The following is a 19393-nucleotide window of genomic DNA, read 5'->3' as shown; positions in this document are numbered from 1 at the left end:
TTGCTATTAACCAGCTTTTATATCTGCTCCTTTAAGGACAATAAATGTATGTTAAAGAAATAGCAATTAATTAAAAATGCTCCGATAGGGAAAAGCCCTATCATTTTTTTAAATTTATTTATGTACTAACACCTCAGATAAGCCTTTTTGTACAGTGTAGGAGTATTAAAGGAATTACAAATTTTGTTCTCAAATAAGCAACCTTTAAATTTCCCTGTAGAGCTAACACCAAGTAGCCTTGAAGACATTAACCTTTAGATTTAACAGGGATAGGCAACCTTCGGCACTGCAGATGTTTTGGACTACACCTCCCATGGTGCTTTGCCAGCATTATTGGCGTAAGAGCATTATGGAGGATGTAGTCCACAACATCTGCAGTGCCGAAGGTTGCTTATCCGTCACATAAGGGAGTGCTAAGTAGACCTCCTTTTCAGCTAGTACCGAACAAATCAATTTTATTTTAAAATTCAAACGAATATACCCATCCAAGATTTATCATACCTTCCAACGTTGGCACCTTATCAGATAGGACACTGGCAACTGGGGCAAAGGGGGTGTGGGCCAGACCCACCCTAAGAATTTACAGGTCAGGCTGGCATAAAGGCACGCCAGGCTGCCTGCCAATCACAAAGGCAAATCCAGGCCAGACCATGCAGGGATCACTGTTTCAGTACTCTCTACGGTTCACAAAGCGTCACTCGTGCGGCTTTTTTTTGTGGACTGTTCCACGGTGACCCCAAATGCAGGACACTTATGATGGGACTGTCCTGCTGAAGTCGGCGTGGTTAAGAGACATATTTACCAGTGGAGTTGTATTACTTGAATAAGACGTCACTGGTAAATCCAAGATGGATCAGTTTGTGCAAGTGTAGATTAAAAGGAATTTGATCCGTTCATACCAGCTGTAAAAAAAAAAAAAAAAAATGTGCATAACTCTGGTGTTAACTCATATTAGCTTACTTTTCAGCTTATGCCCTCTCCATCCACGACCTTTACCCATGATCTTATTACTCATATCAAATATTTCTTTTTCTCCACTCGTTTGGTCCTGAGCTCAAATTTCCAGATTTGAAAAATAATTTAATATCTTGAAAAATGAATATTACAAATTTAGATTTTTTTTTAAATATATATTTTTTTTAAACATAAACTTTGAATATTCTTCAAAATATTAAATATATTATCCAAATCTAGTAAGTCAAGGCCATATTTAATCTCCCCCTGCCCCCCTCCCACTCCACTATTTACCAGTAGTAGAGCACTGCAGAATATAGTTAACATAAAATGTCCTCCTTGTTTGCTCTATGTTCTAAGCAAGTGGGCACTATCTTAAAGACCTGCAAGTATGCAAAGAAACATTCCTATCATTTCTTTGTTAAACTAGAAAGCAAGGGAAAGTCATATATGGAGCGGCACCTGTCAGAGTAATCATCAATAAGGAAACTGACAGATGTGTTGGGCTTTTTAACTGGTAAAGGCTTATTGTTACTGTTACCCAAAACATGTATTTGGCACAGTTGGTATAGGGCTAGTATGAGCATCGATAACCACAATATTATATACAATTAGATTCTTTATTTTACTTTTAATTACTGCTTTTCTCTCAATATTATGCATTAGCAGAATCCACTCTTTATTACTTTTGAAATCACATATATTTGACATTTAGTTTAACCCCATAAAGACAGAGGCAATTGTCCAAGTTCTGAACCAAAAAAAAAATCCTTACATTTTAACAATAGGTTTTATTCCTCCCTAACTTAAAGGTTTCTCTGCATATTCTAAATACAAGGAACAAAATTATAAACGCAACACTTTTGTTTTTGCCCCCATTTTTCATGGGTTGAACTCAATGTTTTCTATATACACAAAAGGCCTATTTCTCTGAAATATTGTTCACAAATCTGTCTAAATCTGTGTTAGTGAGCACTTCTCCTTTGCCGAGATAATCTCACAGGTGTGGCATATCAAGATGCTGATTAGACAGCATGATTATTGCACAGGTGTGCCTTAGGCTGGCCACAATAAAATGCCACTCTAAATGCCACATTGCCACATTTGTCGCAAGTTTTGAGGGAGCATGCAATTGGCATGCTGACAGCAGGAATGTCCACCAGAGCATTTCTCTACCAAAAGCCGCCTCCAAAGGCGTTTCAGAGAATTTGGCAGCACATCCAACCGGCCTCACAACCGCAGACCACGTGTAACCAAGGAATGAGCAGCAGACATAAACAACTAGGCAAGGGATGGGGCCTGACAGACAACCGAGCAGGTCGCCCATGGCTGCAGCCCCTCAGATTCAGCCTGAAAATTCGCTGTAAAATTAATATATATTTTGCCTGACAGTATGAGCTTTCTTAGTCCTGGCGGCTGTAGACTATGCAAAACTGTCTTGAAGTCTGTGTTCTAATTGAGTGCGGAGGAGGCGGCTGATCAGCTGCCGCAGCTCGGTTCCAGCCTCATTTGGGCCCTCTTTCCCCCGCTTTGGACCGGCAGGGTTTATCCCGATGCCCACTGGTGTGCTCTTCGACCCATTCACATGAGCTTTCCAGCAAAACACAAACTAGAAGCCAGAGGCCTGCTCCCTAAGATGGCTGACAATGCGTAGAGTACCCCAAGTACATACCTGCTGATGCCTATCCGGGTAGACCTGCTGGCGTTTGAAAACCTGTGCACCAAATTCCAGAAAATAATCAATACCCGAGCTTCCACTATTTTACCTGAAAAGCTGGGCATTATAGCCCAGACTTAAAGGACCACTCTAGGCACCCAGACCACTTCAGCTTAATGAAGTGGTCTGGGTGCCAGGTCCCTCTAGGATTAACCCTTTTTTTTTTTTATAAACATAGCAGTTTCAAAGAAACTGCTATGTTTATAAATGGGTTCATCCAGCCTCCAAATCCTCTAGTGGCTGTCTTACTGACAGTGAGAGCAAGCAAGCTTACATAGGAAAGCATTGTAAATCCTTTCCTATGAGACCGGCTGAATGCGCTCGCAACTCTTGCCGCACATGCGCATTCAGCCGAAAGGGAGGATCGGAGGCGGAGAGGAGGAGGAGAGCTCCCTGCCCGGCGCTGGAATAAAGGTAAGTTTTAACCCCTTCCTCACCATCCAGCCTGGCGGGAGGGGGTCCCTGAGGGTGGGGGCACCCTCAGGGCACTATAGTGCCAGGAAAACGAGTGTTTTCCTGGCACTTTAGTGGTCCTTTAAGTTCTTGGCAGCCGGGATTCAGCAACGTTGACAGTGGCGTCACTAGGTGGAGACCAGGGCCTCCCTACCTCATGCAGTGCCCTATCTATTGAAATTGAAGTCGGGAGCACTGCATTGCCCTACACAAGCTGCAGCAGAACTGTCACTAGTGGAACTGTGTTCCACCCTTTTCCCACAAGTGACCAGAGGAGGCACAGTGCTGGCAGCGCAGGGGAGAGGACCCAGCACTTTGACACAGTGCTGGGTCAAAGAGCGCAGCGCAGGGGAGAGGAAGCTCAGCTCTGCACAGAGGCATCCAGACAGCTGCTGGTGAGTGAGAGTGAGTGTGTGTTTTCCAAGAGAGATACCTCTCATCTCGTGACCTCCCCTGTACGTACCTGATGGATAGGCGGCCTTCTCAACCACCACAGATATGATTGTGCCACCCTCTCCCTGCAAGGTAAGATCAGGGAAAGGGGAATATTCTATTTTTTATTTTGTAAACAATTATTAAAGTAAACATTGTAAAGCTCTTCTCTATCCCACCCTCTGAACACAGTGCACCCCCCACCAACAGAGTACACCTTTGCATACACAGACAGTGCACCCCTCACACACATCATCTATTTACCCACATACATACATGCTCCCCCCCATTACACACATCATCTATTTACCCACATACATACATGCTCCACCCCATTACACACCAATTCTCATATGTATAACTACAGCTCCTTGATAAGCACACAATGCAACCCCTATACACATACACGCACAAAGCAGCCCCTAGATGCGCGCACACACACACATATATATATATATTTTTTATATCACACAATCACAAATTGCTATTTTTATTTAAATCCACCAAGCCTTTGGGAGAGCAGAGTGGATCTTTCCCTGGTGTCCAGTGTGTCTCTTCCCAGTCTTCCTGCCGTTTCTCTCTGCTTCCCTGTGCGCTCTCTGTAGAGATGCCGGGGCCGGAGTGAAGTCATGTCACTAAACAACGCGCAAGGGAGCAGAGAGGAACTGCAGGAAGATTACTGCTCCCTCACACGCCGCCTCCATGCTCCCCCCGGCGGCCGGCTTTAATGTTTCCTGCGAGGCATAGCAAAGGGCTGTCAAATGCCAGGAGACAGGGCGAAATGTCGTCGCCATGGCGACCTGGTGCCTGGTATTTGTTGAGCCCTGTGTATGTGTGTGTGCGTATATATACATATAATATATAAATGGAGAGGCTTGCACTCACGGTCTTGTAGTCTTAAAAAGCGATATTTGATTGAAGTTCCATTAAAAACGAAGCAACATCTTCAACGTTTCAGTCCACGTCTGGTACTTTCTTCCCAGGTATGAATCCTGGAGACGCCCCTGTCTATGTATTCCCGACTTCGTCTTCTTGCACGGCCCAGATTGTGAGACAGCAGAAACTGAGGTCAAAGCAGATGCTACCTCGTGGTCTGCATTCTACTGAGTCCCATCGTCACGTCCTTTACTGGTGCTCCAGTGGGTGCCTTACTTACAAGTGCACATCGCGCCACTGGAGGGTTCCTGCGCTAGGGAGCCTACAGTGTGAAATGGGACTGGTCAGAGACCCAGTTCCAGAGGTTAACCTTGGCGGGATTCCTTGAGGAATAGTGCAGGTCCACATCCATGATTGGGGCTAGTGGGTAGCCCCTCACATTTTGGTAGACTGACTTTCCTCTGTATTGACAGCCTCCCATCTGCCGGCATAGGCAGAGTAACCCTGTGGACAGACGGCAGACACACTGTTGCTATGCTCATTTTACTGGCTTACTGTATATTATTATTCTTACAATATATATGTATATTTATTTTGTATTTATTATTTCTACTGGGGTAGAAATGAGTACTTCATCAACCTGGGTATCCAGCACGCATCAATAACAGCGGCTCCTGTGTATTACATACCATGACAAAATAGGTTAATATATAGAACACAGACAATAAAACCCACCTGTGTATGTTAGTTTCTTATGGTATCTTGGCTCTTAACTCTTGAAGAAGAAAAGAACAAAAAAACAAACAAAAACAAGACGTGACTGCAAGATCCCAGTCAGTCGGGTACCTCCTGTAGTTATTAATAAGATGAGTGCACTGTATGCGCATGTCTGACACCACATCACATGTTAATGCTTCCATAACTGATACAGAGGACTGTGTGTATTTGCACATATTCAATGTACGCCAGTAGAGTATGTGCCTAATTGGGTGTATGTATGAATGCACATGCATAGCACAACAGCTTATTACCCATAGTGAAACGTGTCTGTGTGTCGCTCATATAATGCACAACTGTGTGCCTATTACAGACAAGTGTCTGCAAGCAAGACAAATCAAAGAAGACTAAGGGAGGAGTACAGACCTACCAGAGGTGTGTGTTACAAAATTTAACATCTACCTCTGTGAGGACAAACACAGAACAAAATTATAAAAGCAACACTTTTGTTTTTGCCCCTAGTAGGAAAACCAGTCAGTATCTGGTGTGACCACCATTTGCCTCACGCAGTGCAACACATCTCCTTTGCATAGAGTTGATCAGGTTGTTGATTTTGGCCTGTGGAATGTTGGTCCACTCCTCTTCAATGGCTGTGCGAAGTTGCTGGATATTGGCAGGTCCTGGAACACGCTGTCGTATGCACCGATCCAGTGCATCCCAAAAATTCTCAATGGATGACATGTCTGGTGAGTGTGCGGACCATGCAAGAACTGGGATGTTTTCACCTTCCAGGAATTATGCACAGATCCTTGCAACATGAGGTGATGGCTGTGGCTGAATGGCACAACAATGGGCCTCAGGATCTCGTCACGGTATGTGTGTGCATTCAAAATGCCCTTCTTTTGTAGTCATAATACAATGGTACTCATATGGTTAAAAGTGCCCTTACACGTAGGAAAGTGTCAACCAACTGCATGACGATACGTCAATGGGGGGCGTGGTGTGTTCGGGTTCCGTTTTTGGTGCGAACATACAACACACGCCCCCTCCATTCATTGGTGAAATACAGCTATAAAGGAGCCACTGATGCCTGAGGACGCCTGTATAGCCTCAGATAAAGGCGCATTTAGCAGTGCCGAAACACGTGTCAGGTAGCAGGTAAAGGTTAGATAGGTGTTCGTGCTCTAGCCGTTCCAGTTTCTGTTAGCTAGTTAGTTCGAAGGTTTTACTTTGACGACCTGAATTGAGATTTGCTCTGCTGAGGGTTGTGGGTTATTGGGGGTATTTGTTTGGGGGAGACTTTATTTTCATCTTCCCACCTCGCACCCACACCACAGTCAAGTGATGTTTCGTCATTTACAGCTGTAGATGCACTGTCTACATTGTATCAGTTTATCTCTTACTCTATATTAGCTGAGCTATTCAGCAACTTAGTAGCAGTCCTTCATGTTTTTGCATACGTATGCCATCTCTCTCTCCCAGATATGTAGCATTACTTTGCTATTCTTTACCCCACTAGACTTTTTAAGTAACTGCCAGGGGCTTTGCTGGGAGGGACAGTAGTCATTCATTATTTTAGATGGAAGCATAATTACAAGTTACTACTACTCTGCAGTAATGGAACGAGCACTTGAGTGGGATTTTCCTTCCTTTCTAGATTGTATCAGTCCTTTTCAAGTGATACCGTATGGTTATATATCCCACTTATACCTATTTTAATTATTTTTGACATCCTTATTTTCTCATTACTAGTATGAGTATTTTATTACAGCAACTATTAAAAGTTAAGTTTGATATATATAAAAGGTAATCTACTAGGGGGCGCCCTATTTCTTTTGACCTACCTGGTCTGTTTCTTTCTTTTTTTACTCATTCAAAATGCCATCAATAAAATGCACCTGCGTTCATTGTCCATACCATAACCCCACCGCCACCATGGGCCACTCGATCCACAACGTTGACATCTGCAAACCGCTCCCCCACAAGACTCCATACATGCTGTCTGCCATCTGCCCTGTACAGTTCATCCGTGAAGAGAACACCTCTCCAAAGTGCCAGACGCCATAAAATGTGAGCATTTGCCCACTCAAGTCGTTACAACGACGAACTGCAGTGAGGTGGAGACCCCGATGAGGACGACGAACATGCAGATGAGCTTCCCTGAGATGGTTTCTGACAGTTTGTGCAAAAATTCTATGGTGATGCAAACCGATTGTTGCAGCAGCTGTCCGGGTGGCTGGTCTCAGACGATCTTGGAGGTGAAGATGCGTGTGGAGGTCCTGGGCTGGTGTGGTTACACGTGGTCTGCTGTTGTGAGGCCGGTTGGATGTACTGCCAAATTCTCTGAAACGCCTTTGGAGACAGCATATGGTAGAGAAATGAACATTCAATTCACAGGCAACAGCTCTGGTGGACATTCCTGCAGTCAGCATGCCAATTGCACGCTCCCTCAAAACTTGCGACATCTGTGGCATTGAGCTGTGTGATAAAACTGCACATTACAGAGTGGCTTTTTATTGTGGCCAGCCTAAGGCATACCTTTGCAATAATCATGCTGTCCAATCTGCATCTTGATATGCCACACCTGTGAGGTGGATGGATTATCTCGGCAAAGGAGAAGTGCTCACTAACACAGATTTGTGAACAATATTTGAGAGAAATGGGCCTTTTGTGTACATAGAAAAAGTCTTAGATCTTTGAGTTCAGCTCATGAAAAATGGGGGCAAAAACAAGTGTTGCACTTATTATTTTGTTCAGTGTAGCAACACTGGAACGGATTCTAGGAGGAGTCCATGACAGGTACCCTTTAAACATTTATCAGGAACCGAATCATGACTTCACGCCAGTCTAACTGAATCTGAAGCACCTCTATTGACTATTTGAGTGACTGCCGCTGGAGGTGTTCCTAGCAGCATTTACATTGAAAAGCCTGCAGGGACAGATTAGAACCACCAGAACCACTACATTAAGCTCAAGTTTTCTAGTGATTATAGTGTCCAATTAATGAACACGGTCAGAACACTTGGCACGGCGTGTGCATGTCTCAGGCTGTGCCTGCGAGGGGATGGATCCCTGGGTTCAGAGAATAAACCTAGGACAGTGGTGACAGGACCCCTCAAAACAGACAGGAGGCATGTCAACATGCGTAAGTGATACCAGGAAATTGTGCTGGATGTAGCACCTCTATTTACAGCTACTGTAAGCTCATAAATGCAAGCTGGACCCAAATTATCCTTAATTCAACAATACTCAAACACTGTTAATAGATCAGCAAACAGTGAAACCGCACAGCTCTATTAAAGTAGTCTTTCTTTGCACAGTCAGTGCCCTCTACTGGACACACCAAACTTACCAACAAATAAAGGGACACAAGGATTGAGGATGTCTGGTAATCTACGTCAATGTCACAGATACTCGGAAGCTTTTGACTGAGAAGACAGTGCTTAAGATCCCATTAATTATGAATATAAAAAAAAACAAGAGGAATATAACATACTTGTCAAAGTGGAAAGGCATCAGTTTGGTTTTAAACATTTTTTTTTTTCGCAATTACTTTAAGCGGCTCTGCTACCCCCCCCCCCCCCCCCCCAAAAAAAAAAAAAAAACAAAACAAAATAGCATTTCATAAGATAAAATGTTTATGAAACGTTCATAAACACTGTGTTGGAATTTCACAGACATTCCAAAGATATGACGTAGTAGGGAATATTTTGTTTTATGTACTTTTACTATGCTTGACAAAGGGTAAACTACCTCTTCCAAGCCGCTAACCATCACTAGTGACAACCAGGGAGGGAAAAAAATGCATTGTCCATAGTGGCTCCTGCGGTCATCTCCATAGACATTAGTCTTGTATTCTCGCGCATGGGCAAGAGTCCAGCACTGAAGTTGGCTCCTATCAGATGAAGCGTCTGGACCTGAAAAGGATCCTGCAGATATGATGGCGGTGGCTGTGAGGAACAGCTTCAGGTAAGTAAAACCCACCTTTCCCATAACCCCACGGTCACCACATTGCAAGGCAGCAATGTCACCAGAAGGCGAGAGAGCCTCAAGTACATTTTCATAACCAAAGCATAAACACGTTAAAACAGATTTCAAAGTCAATAGGAGATGGGTTTTCAGAATAACATTTATGAATAATTTTTTGTTGTTGTACAGATAAAGGAGTGAGAACAGGTATTTAACATACATTTTTAAATTAATTTTTCCTGTAGGATTAAAACAACAATCAAAAGAAAGAAAGAAATGGAATCATATGACAAAGGAAGCTTAAAGAGACACTATAGTGACCAAAACAACTTTTAGCTTTTAATGAAGCAGTGTTTTTTGTATAGATCATGACTCTGAAGTTCTACTGGGCAATTCTCTGCTATTTAAGTTAAATCAGTTTGTTTCTGTTTATGCAGCCCTAACCACACCTCCCCTGGCTGTGACTGACACAGCCTGCGTGAAAACAAAATGGTTTTATTTTCAATCAGATGTTACTTATGTTAAAACATTTTATCTCCTGCTCTGTTAATTGAACTTTAATCACATACAGGAGGCTCCTGCAAGGCCGAGCAAGCTATTAGCAGAGCGGGAGATAAGACATTTTAAAATTAAACTGAATTTGCAGTAAAGGAAATGTAAACATTAGAGGGCTATATACAGGAAGAGTTCAGGAAGGCTGTGTAAGTCATATGCAGGAAGGTGTGACTAGGGCTGATTGAACAAAGTGGGGCCTAACCCTGTTTTAAGGGCTGGTAGGGAAACATTGGGTGAGAGTAAGGACTAACAAGAGGAAACAAACACCTTCTAATTAGAGCAAGACAGTATGTATAAGTTACCTATGACATGCGATCCAAATGAGCTCATCCAGACTATTTTCAGGTACCTAACAATTTGGTAAGAGCATCTCCTTGTCCTGACACCAGCATCCCCAAATGGGAAGGTCTCTTTTCAAAAATTTTAACAAAAATGTCAATAATAGGTTTTGGAAGTAGTCAAATATTTGCTGGTCACACCCTGTGCTGCAAGTTTTGAGGTCACATGCACTTTACTTGCATAAAGTATTAGAGAAAATTTATGACAAACTTACCATAATTTTCTTTTCTTGGCTAATCATGGCAGCATCACTTATGGGTAGTTCCTCCCTTAGCAGTCACAGGACAGGAATTAGATTAATTAGACTGATAGGTATAAAGAGTGCCTCCTCCCCTTACACCACAGTCCAATTATAAAGCTGATTTAATAAAAGAATGGGTGGGAGCCCTGTTGCTGCCATGAGAAATAGCCAGGAAAAGAAAATTACGGTAAGTTTGTCATAAATTGTCTCTATTCCTGGCTAATTATGGCAGCATCACTTATGGGTAATACCCAAGCTCACAGTATATAGGAGGGGGCGTGGGGGAATATTAAGAAACCGATAAAAAGACACTATACAGACACTCATGCTGCAAATACATTTTATATCAGTGGGATAAAGAAAATGTAGACTGAACAAAGGAGGTGGAAGAAGAGGCTACGTCCAGTTTGTAGTGTTTTCTGATGATCGGGGAAGACCAGGTGGCTGCTCTGCAAATATCATCATATGGAACCTCTGCCCAAATAGCCCATGAAGTTGACAATGATTTGGTAGAATTTGTTCTTATCTTTATTGGAGGGGACTGACCTTGAGAGACATACGCTTTCCTGATTATTAGCAAAATCCAACGTTTCAACGTAAATAAAGAAGCTGCCTTACCTCTCCTAGTTCCTGAAGGTAGAATGAAGAATTAGTCTTTCTGTATGACTTAGAACAAAGAAGGTATTGAGACAGACGGTTCTTTTTTTTTTTATTTTTTTTTATTTTTTGGGTATGACAGTAGGTAGTATCATAAACAAAGAAAACAACCAGGCTTACGCAGAAGCCGTCTTAGAAGGCATAACGTGTCCTTTGGGTGCCAGGCTTGTGCAAAAGCCACCGTAGAAAGTAAATCTGTGGATGAAAAACCTGGTTTGCGCAGAAGCCTTCTTGGGTGTCACAATTTATAAACAACAAACAGGGCCTGTGCAAAGGCTGACTTAAGAAGCATAATAATGCTTTTTAAACAGTGCTTGTGCAATAGTTGTCTTAAGAGGCTTGATCTGAGTGTAGTTTGCAGTGTGTACGTGTATTAGATGCATAGTTGATTGGGTCGTTGCATGCTGTGTGTTTGTGGGAAGTGTGGAGTCTCGGTGGGATGAGCCAATGAGATATTGCATAATGCTGAAAGAGCAGAGGACTCAACTCTAAGAGTGCTGAGGCCAAGGCCTTTGTCCAGACCTTCCTGAAGGAAATCCAGGATCGGAGTATTACGAGGTTGCAAGAAGTCAATGCTCCTGGTCGATGCCCATTTTCTGAATATATCCCAGATTCTATGGTAGCACGAAGAAGTAGAACCCTTCATAGACTGCAAAAGGGTATTAACCACTGCTTTAGAGAGGCTTAAGTGACGTAGTCTTGCCTTTTTAGAATTCATACCCCCAACTTGAGGTGTTCTGGATGAGGATGGGAGATTGGACCTTGAGTCAGCAGATCCTTCATTATTGGGAGAAGCAGAGGTCATTCCTGACTCAACTTGATTAAGAGAGGAAACCATGGCCTCTTGGCCAGACAGGGATAACAGAAATAACTTTTTTTGCCTTCTGTCCAAACCTTTTGCAGAAATCTGGGTATCATGGGTAGGGGAGGGAAAGCCTATGCCAGATCGAATGACCAAGGAAAAGAAAGAGCATCCTGGCCCATCGCCCGATTATCTGGACAGAGAAAGTAGAATTTCTCTACATGATAGTTCCTGGAAGTCGCCATCAGGTCGATCTGGGGTATGCCCCACCGATGGTCAATCCATGAGAAAACCGCCGGGTGAAGCCTCCATTCTCCTGGAAGAATTTCTGCTCTGCTGAGAAAGTCCACAGTAAAGTTCTCTGAAACCGGAAGATAGATTACCTTTAGACCTCGAAGCCCGTTCATGGCCACTTATAAAAAGGGAGCCAGTTCCTTCAAGAGCAGTTTGCTCCTTGTGCCTCCCTGGTTGTTCATGAGGCAATTGTAATTATCTTCCAAGAAGGTTCCTCCTTCTTCGACAAATCCTTTTTGCCCTTCCACCAGTTCAACCCTTTTACCGGGAAAGGCAGATTTATCCTCTGATCCCAATCTGCTCTATTCTGTTGAATTGAAGAAGGAAGCAATGCTGAATAGGACGAGATTTTCATTGGGACAATTTTACCAGTCCTATTGTTAAATGTCAGACACCCGAAGAGGCTCATGACTTTTCTCGCGGAGGCCTTTTTGAGACTTTGTATTTTTCCTATTTTGTCTCAGATTTTCAAGGCCCTTTCCTAAGAGTGAAACACATCGGCTGAGATTGTATCTATCACTGCTCATAGGAAGACAATCTTTTGAGAAGGAATCAAGGAGCTCTTTAGGTTTAGAAGCCAACCATGATCTCGAAAAAAGTGGCTCATCATACTTTAGTGACGATGAACAATCTAGTGAGATGGACCATGATGAGGATATCACCTTTGAACCTCTCTGTCTTTAGAACTTTTTCTATTACCCCTTGTTCCTGAAGAGTAGAGATGCATTTCCTCATGGCTCTTTGTTTGGTGCCTGACAATACCCTTGGCTTCCTGAAGAGAGTGGATCTTGTAACCTTCTTTTAAGATAGAACTGACCCAGACGTCTGATATTTGTGGCCCAAACACGGTAGAAGAACCTTAGTCTTCCCCCCACAATCCCTAAAATGGCCTGAAGACCTTCAGACGTTCTTCCCAGATTTACTAGAACCTCTCCCTCTGGAGGCTTTATTCTCCGAAGACTGGTAGAAGCTTCTCAAAGAGGAATTTCTCGAATATTCCCTTCCTGGTTTATAACTTCTGCTATCCCGAGAAGAACCGATCCTTGAAACATTTGTTCTTCCAGGAAGAGGAAAAAGGCTTCCTTCTTTCTTGTGGCAAAAAGGCTTTTTTTGACATCTGCAGCCTTTTGTATGGCTTCATCCAGGGTTCTACCAAACAATAAATCCCTCAGAAACGGAAGGCCACACAACAATGCCTTGGAGACATAGTCAGCTCCCCACGAATGAAGCCACAAGGCCATACCTTTTACAATCCTATAAGTGATGTCGAAAGAGGCTTCCAAGCAGAACACCGTAGCCAGGCTGAAGTCCTTGAGAGATTCCAGAAGATGTTCTCTGCGGACTCCACGATCAATATCCACCTCTGGAATAGCAATCCACACTCTTAAGACCCTTGAGAGAGTGGTTAAGGCAACCACAGGATGGAGGGCAGAGCCCAGGGCTAAATAGGATTTTATGAAATCCCCATCGGTTCTCTAAGGAAGGCCATGGAATCAATAGGGAGCGTAGTTTTCTTAGCCATATGAATCATACGGCTGAGTAAGGATAAATCCTTGAAACCTTATTCTTTAAGGTGGGTGTCCTTTCAGGTGTGTTCCATTCTTGAAGGATCGTGTCCTTAATAGAAGAATGCAGCGGAAATGTTGGTCTATTTGGATTCAGATCCTCAAAGAACCGGTCAGCCTCTCTCAACTCTTCCGTGAAGTTGAGTATCCCTGATCAGGGTAATCAGCGTATCAATAGACTTAGAGTCTAAAGACCCAGAGGTATATTAAACTTCCTCCTTACAATCATCGGAGACCTCCCACACATCAGGGTCTTCTTTATAGCATGAAGACTGAGGTTCTGCTCTGCGTCTTTTATATGGACCACTTTTATCCGTGGTAGACTAAAGCCCTCAGCAATAGCTTGGGAAATCCAGAGTTTAAGGTCAAGCTGTTGTGACTACTATTGGAAGCATCCGCTATTTCCAATAAGCACTCTATGCAAAGGTTCTTTCCATGAGGTGCAGAAGACGAACAATTCACATATCTGTTGGTTTTATCCCTTGCTTTTCTTGGAGGGCAATCCAATGTTTTGCTGGGACTGAAATAAAAGCCAAATATGAAAATATTTTGTCTCACCTATGTTTTCTAGAGAGGGAGAATCCATACTACAATGTAAGATAAATAGAGTATGTAAAAGACTAAAAAACATAATCTATCAAATGCATAAGCAAACACTGAAAGGCAAAGAGAAAAACTGTAAGAATAATAAAAGCCTACCTTCAGGCAAGGAAAACAAATCAAAGCAGCCATAAAAATAGGAGATCACCAGCTTCAATGCTCTCAAATAAGGTGACTGAAGTAGTGTACCGAGGACACCATCAGATGCTTTGGCAGGCATACAGCGAGCCCCAGCCGAATTGAAAAGGAGGTCAAGGAGGTCCAACCCCACCATTTACTTTGCAGACGTGTCTCCCTCAGAACACCATACATATCCCATGTTACAGTTCAGTACTTACACTGAACCTAACCCAGTTAGTCCTGCTCGTGCAGGCTGTTTACTGGGTTTATCAAATGAAGAGAGGCTGAACTTCATTTGGAAAGAACCCGCAAACACACACAGGAAGGTGGCCAAAAATAAAGTATTTTAAGTACTGTAGAACCAGCTAAGGACAGGAAAAAAGACTGTGGTGTAAGGGGAGGGGGGACTCTTTATACCTATTAGACTAATTATTTAACCCCTTAAGGACACGACATGTGTGACATGTCATGATTCCCTTTTATTCCTGAAGTTTGGACCTTAAGTGGTTAATCTAAATAATTCCAGTGATGTGACTGCTAAGGGAGGATCTACCCATAAGTGATGCTGCCATGATTAGCCAGGAATAGTAATCTTTTGGACTCATGCTAGTTCATTTTCGTGATGGACCTGCGTTAGGGCTTAATGGAATGACATACAGAACATGCATTTTCCTATAGGATATATTGAACATTTGCACTTGTTAACTTGTTTTTTGTTACACTTAGCAGTGACATTAATTCCTTTTGGGGAGCAGCAACCAGTAAACTATAAATCGCAATCAGTGATTTTTTTATTATTGAAAGAGCGGCTTCCTTGCGATATTCATTTTGGAGCTCAAATCTATTGACAACATTTACATCCGAATGACAACATTGGAAATAGATAATTAAAATGGATAGTAACAGTATGTGAAGAGGAAATATACATTCTTTGTTATATAGCCTATTGAAAGCCCCAGCTCACTGGTTTGATTTTTCAGGGTTTAATCTAGAAGTACAATGGAATGACAGCGATCATTCTTCGACAGGACATCAAAAAACAATCACAACCCAAATTTCACAAATATTCTTTTGCGCTGGTATTGCAACCATTTTCATAAAACATTATCTTAAAACCAAATGCCAATATGAACAGTGTGGCTTTTTTTTTTTCTTTAAATGGGTATTTCCAGTATTGTACACTTTATTATGATATTACCAATTGAATTACAGTGCTTGTCTTTTTGAGCTCGGTCCATAAGCAATTCCGCCACATGTGTTCCAAGAAGCAAACTGCAGAACGTGGAGGTCTAGGTAAGTTGTAGGTGAAACCAAATCCAGTAGGCCCCAGCTGTGAACATTGTTGAGCCACAGATGATTACCAAGGCACCTTCCAAGGTTCTGATGGTCTCCTGCAGCATTTGCAAAGTAGATCCATGGTTGTTCATCACACGTTCTGCATTTTGTTTTCTGCTTCATGAGTGCAAGCAGCTAGTTCAGCACCATCTTCTTGTATGGGAGTTAATGGTTTCTCTTAAACTTCTTACATGAGTGCTTGCCTAGCATATAACAGCATTTTAAAATCCATCCTGTGGACATGATCAGTGGAAAGCTGCATCATCCTGTAACAGAGGGCATGGTGAATTCATTTTGATCCAAAATATATGAGCAATGCTTGGGTTGTTTTTCAGATTTATTTGCACTACCAATTAATGGTAAGTCTCGGGAGATTTATCTTCAGCATAAAGACTGTTTTCTAGATCTTACTTTTATGCCCTGATGATACAGAGCTCGCTTTCAAGTGTGTCCTTCTTGATCCTCAGAGAAAACCTCATCCTCCTCTTTTCCAGTGGTGTGACTGAACAAATTCAGCAAGAAGACATCCTTCGATCTCCCACAGACCATGCCTGCCATGGTGGAGAGACATGCTTTGAGTGAGCTCCTCTCCTAGGCTGTTGATAGCAGCGATTTATAGCTTTACACAATTCGATATTCCTTGAAACCAGCAACCTACCTGGCTATTGCCCTAGCTGACATACCTCACAAAAGTTGGGAGCAGGACAGCAACACATCTGAGGCACGAATTGGAATATGCGTCCTGGAGCGCATCGGGCGGCCGCACTCCCAGCTTGGAGTGACCCGGTAGCGTGCCACACGGTGCAGGCACCCCGCCACGCCCCCCCCCCCCCCCCCCACCCTGGGCCGGCGGGGGCATCCTAGTCCACCTCAGGGAAGCTACCCAGTCCTTACAGGCACTCAAGGCACAAACAAGGGGGCCTACGGAAATCTAAACGAGGCACCTAAAATGGCGGACACCACGAGGTTCCCTGTCCTCCCCGGAGAACAGCCTGATCTACAGTCCAGGCTGGACATAATATTCAGCAAATTCTGGCTGAGACTGGAGCAAAGGAAGCATCAAGATGCCTCACAGCAGCCGAGCGAACACCCACCTCCACAGCGGATTCCAACCTGACAGCAGAAGCCTGCAGCTTCGGTTAAGACAAAAGCCCCAAAATGGTGGCAGGTGAAGAGGCGCCCATCGCTTCGGAAGCAGGCAACACTTGCGTGAGCACAGTGGCGCCCCAGCCATCAGTTCTGACGCACCACAGGTGGTAACTCTATCCGAATGAGGGACTCTGCCATCTTGCCCACCTCGTTGGCGAGAAACATGCAATCTTCTACCAGGAGGCTGGACTGTATTATAACCACCGAAGGTATCGGGTGAGCGGGGTTTCTGAAATGTGATGGGAAGAGCTAGTGGGCACACTACCTCAAAACCACTGTATCTGAGGGAAAGACCTGCTGACTGTCCCCAACAGCATAAGGCTGCTTTAACACACTCCTATCGCCACCCTCTGACCACCCTGGGGTTTTTTCTCTTGTCTCTAATCGTTGGGTTAATGTTCCCCAAGAAATGTTTATATACTCTAGAATATAAGCTGTAGTATGGCCATTCATGTTATTTCTATCCATATTCGCTATACCATACGGCCTGGATCAACCACACTGTCAGCTGTATGCCCTGATGTATCTAATGCTCTTGCTTTAGCTTGTCTGCACACTGCAGTATTCTGCTTAACATTACTAATACTCTGTCTACGCCCTTTCTAAGCATAGATATACACGATCTAACTCAGGGGTCCTCAAACTCCGGCCCTCCAGATGTTGCTGAACTACAACTCCCATGATTCTCTGGCTGTGTGTCAGAGTGCCTGGAGAGGACTAATTGCCAGCCTCCTGCCCTGCGACTATGGCCCCTGGAAGATTTTGCCCTTTGAAAACGTTATTTGGGCATATTGGATTTTATTGTACTGTCTGCCCCTTTAACCCCATAAGGACCAAACTTCTGGAATAAAATGGAATCATGAAATCCCACACATGTCTTGTGTCCTTAAGGGAATAAATTATATTGGAGCAGTCTGCAGCTTTAAATTATGAAGAAAACCCCTGTTTTATGGACTGAGTTCGACTGTTTTATTCCCCTCCCCCCCTCCTAGAACACCATTTAAACCCTTACTACCTTGTTACATTCAAACACCATCTGACCCAATAACGGTCATATTCAAACACCTTCTGACCCAATAACTGTCATATTCAACCACTGTCTGACCCAATAACTGTTACATTCAAACACCGTCTGACCCAATAACTGTTACATTCAAACACCATCTGACCCAATAACTGTTACATTCAAACACCATCTGACCCAATAACTGTTACATTCAAACACCATTTGACCCAATAACTGTTACATTCAAACACCATCTGACCCAATAACTGTTACATTCAAACACCATCTGACCCAATAACTGTTACATTCAAACACCGCCTGACCCAATAACTGTCCTATTCAAACACCGTCTGACCCAATAACTGTCCTATTCATACACCGTCTGACCCAATAACTGTCCTATTCAAACACCGTCTGACCCAATAACTGTCCTATTCAAACACCGTCTGACCCAATAACTGTTACATTCAAACACTGTCTGACCCAATAACTGTTACATTCAAACACCGTCTGACCCAATAACTGTCCTATTCAAACACCGTCTGACCCAATAACTGTCATATTCAAACACCGTCTGACCCAATAACTGTTACATTCAAACACTGTCTGACCCAATAACTGTTACATTCAAACACTGTCTGACCCAATAACTGTTACATTCAAACACCGTCTGACCCAATAACTGTTACATTCAAACACCGTCTGACCCAATAACTGTCCTATTCAAACACCGTCTGACCCAATAATTGTTACATTCAAACACCATCTGACCCAATAACTGTCATATTCAAACCCCGTCTGACCCAATAACTGTTACATTCAAACCCCGTCTGACCCAATAACTGTTACATTCAAACCCCGTCTGACCCAATAACTGTTACATTCAAACCCCGTCTGACCCAATAACTGTCCTATTCAAACCCCGTCTGACCCAATAACTGTTACATTCAAACCCCGTCTGACCCAATAACTGTTACATTCAAACCCCGTCTGACCCAATAACTGTTACATTCAAACACCGTCTGACCCAATAACTGTCCTATTCAAACACTGTCTGACCCAATAACTGTCCTATTCAAACACCGTCTGACCCAATAACTGTTACATTCAAACACTGTCTGACCCAATAACTGTTACATTCAAACACTGTCTGACCCAATAACTGTTACATTCAAACACCGTCTGACCCAATAACTGTCCTATTCAAACACCGTCTGACCCAATAACTGTTACATTCAAACACGTCTGACCCAATAACTGTTACATTCAAACACCGTCTGACCCAATAACTGTCCTATTCAAACACCGTCTGACCCAATAACTGTTACATTCAAACACTGTCTGACCCAATAACTGTTACATTCAAACACTGTCTGACCCAATAACTGTTACATTCAAACACCGTCTGACCCAATAACTGTCCTATTCAAACACCGTCTGACCCAATAACTGTTACATTCAAACACGTCTGACCCAATAACTGTTACATTCAAACACCGTCTGACCCAATAACTGTTACATTCAAACACTGTCTGACCCAATAACTGTCCTATTCAAACACCGTCTGACCCAATAACTGTCCTATTCAAACACCGTCTGACCCAATAACTGT

General features: G+C 43.2%; 1 protein-coding gene across 1 annotated transcript in view; it reads left to right on the top strand.

The window, feature by feature from the left end:
• ZER1 (zyg-11 related cell cycle regulator) overlaps positions 1-19393 on the top strand; it is a 491045-nt gene that overhangs the window by 289137 nt on the left and 182515 nt on the right. The gene's annotated exons all lie outside the window — the stretch shown is intronic.

The sequence above is a fragment of the Pelobates fuscus genome, chromosome 9, assembly GCF_036172605.1.
Source record: "Pelobates fuscus isolate aPelFus1 chromosome 9, aPelFus1.pri, whole genome shotgun sequence".
NCBI lineage: Eukaryota > Metazoa > Chordata > Amphibia > Anura > Pelobatidae > Pelobates > Pelobates fuscus.
This window is presented reverse-complemented; position numbering and strand designations above follow the sequence as displayed.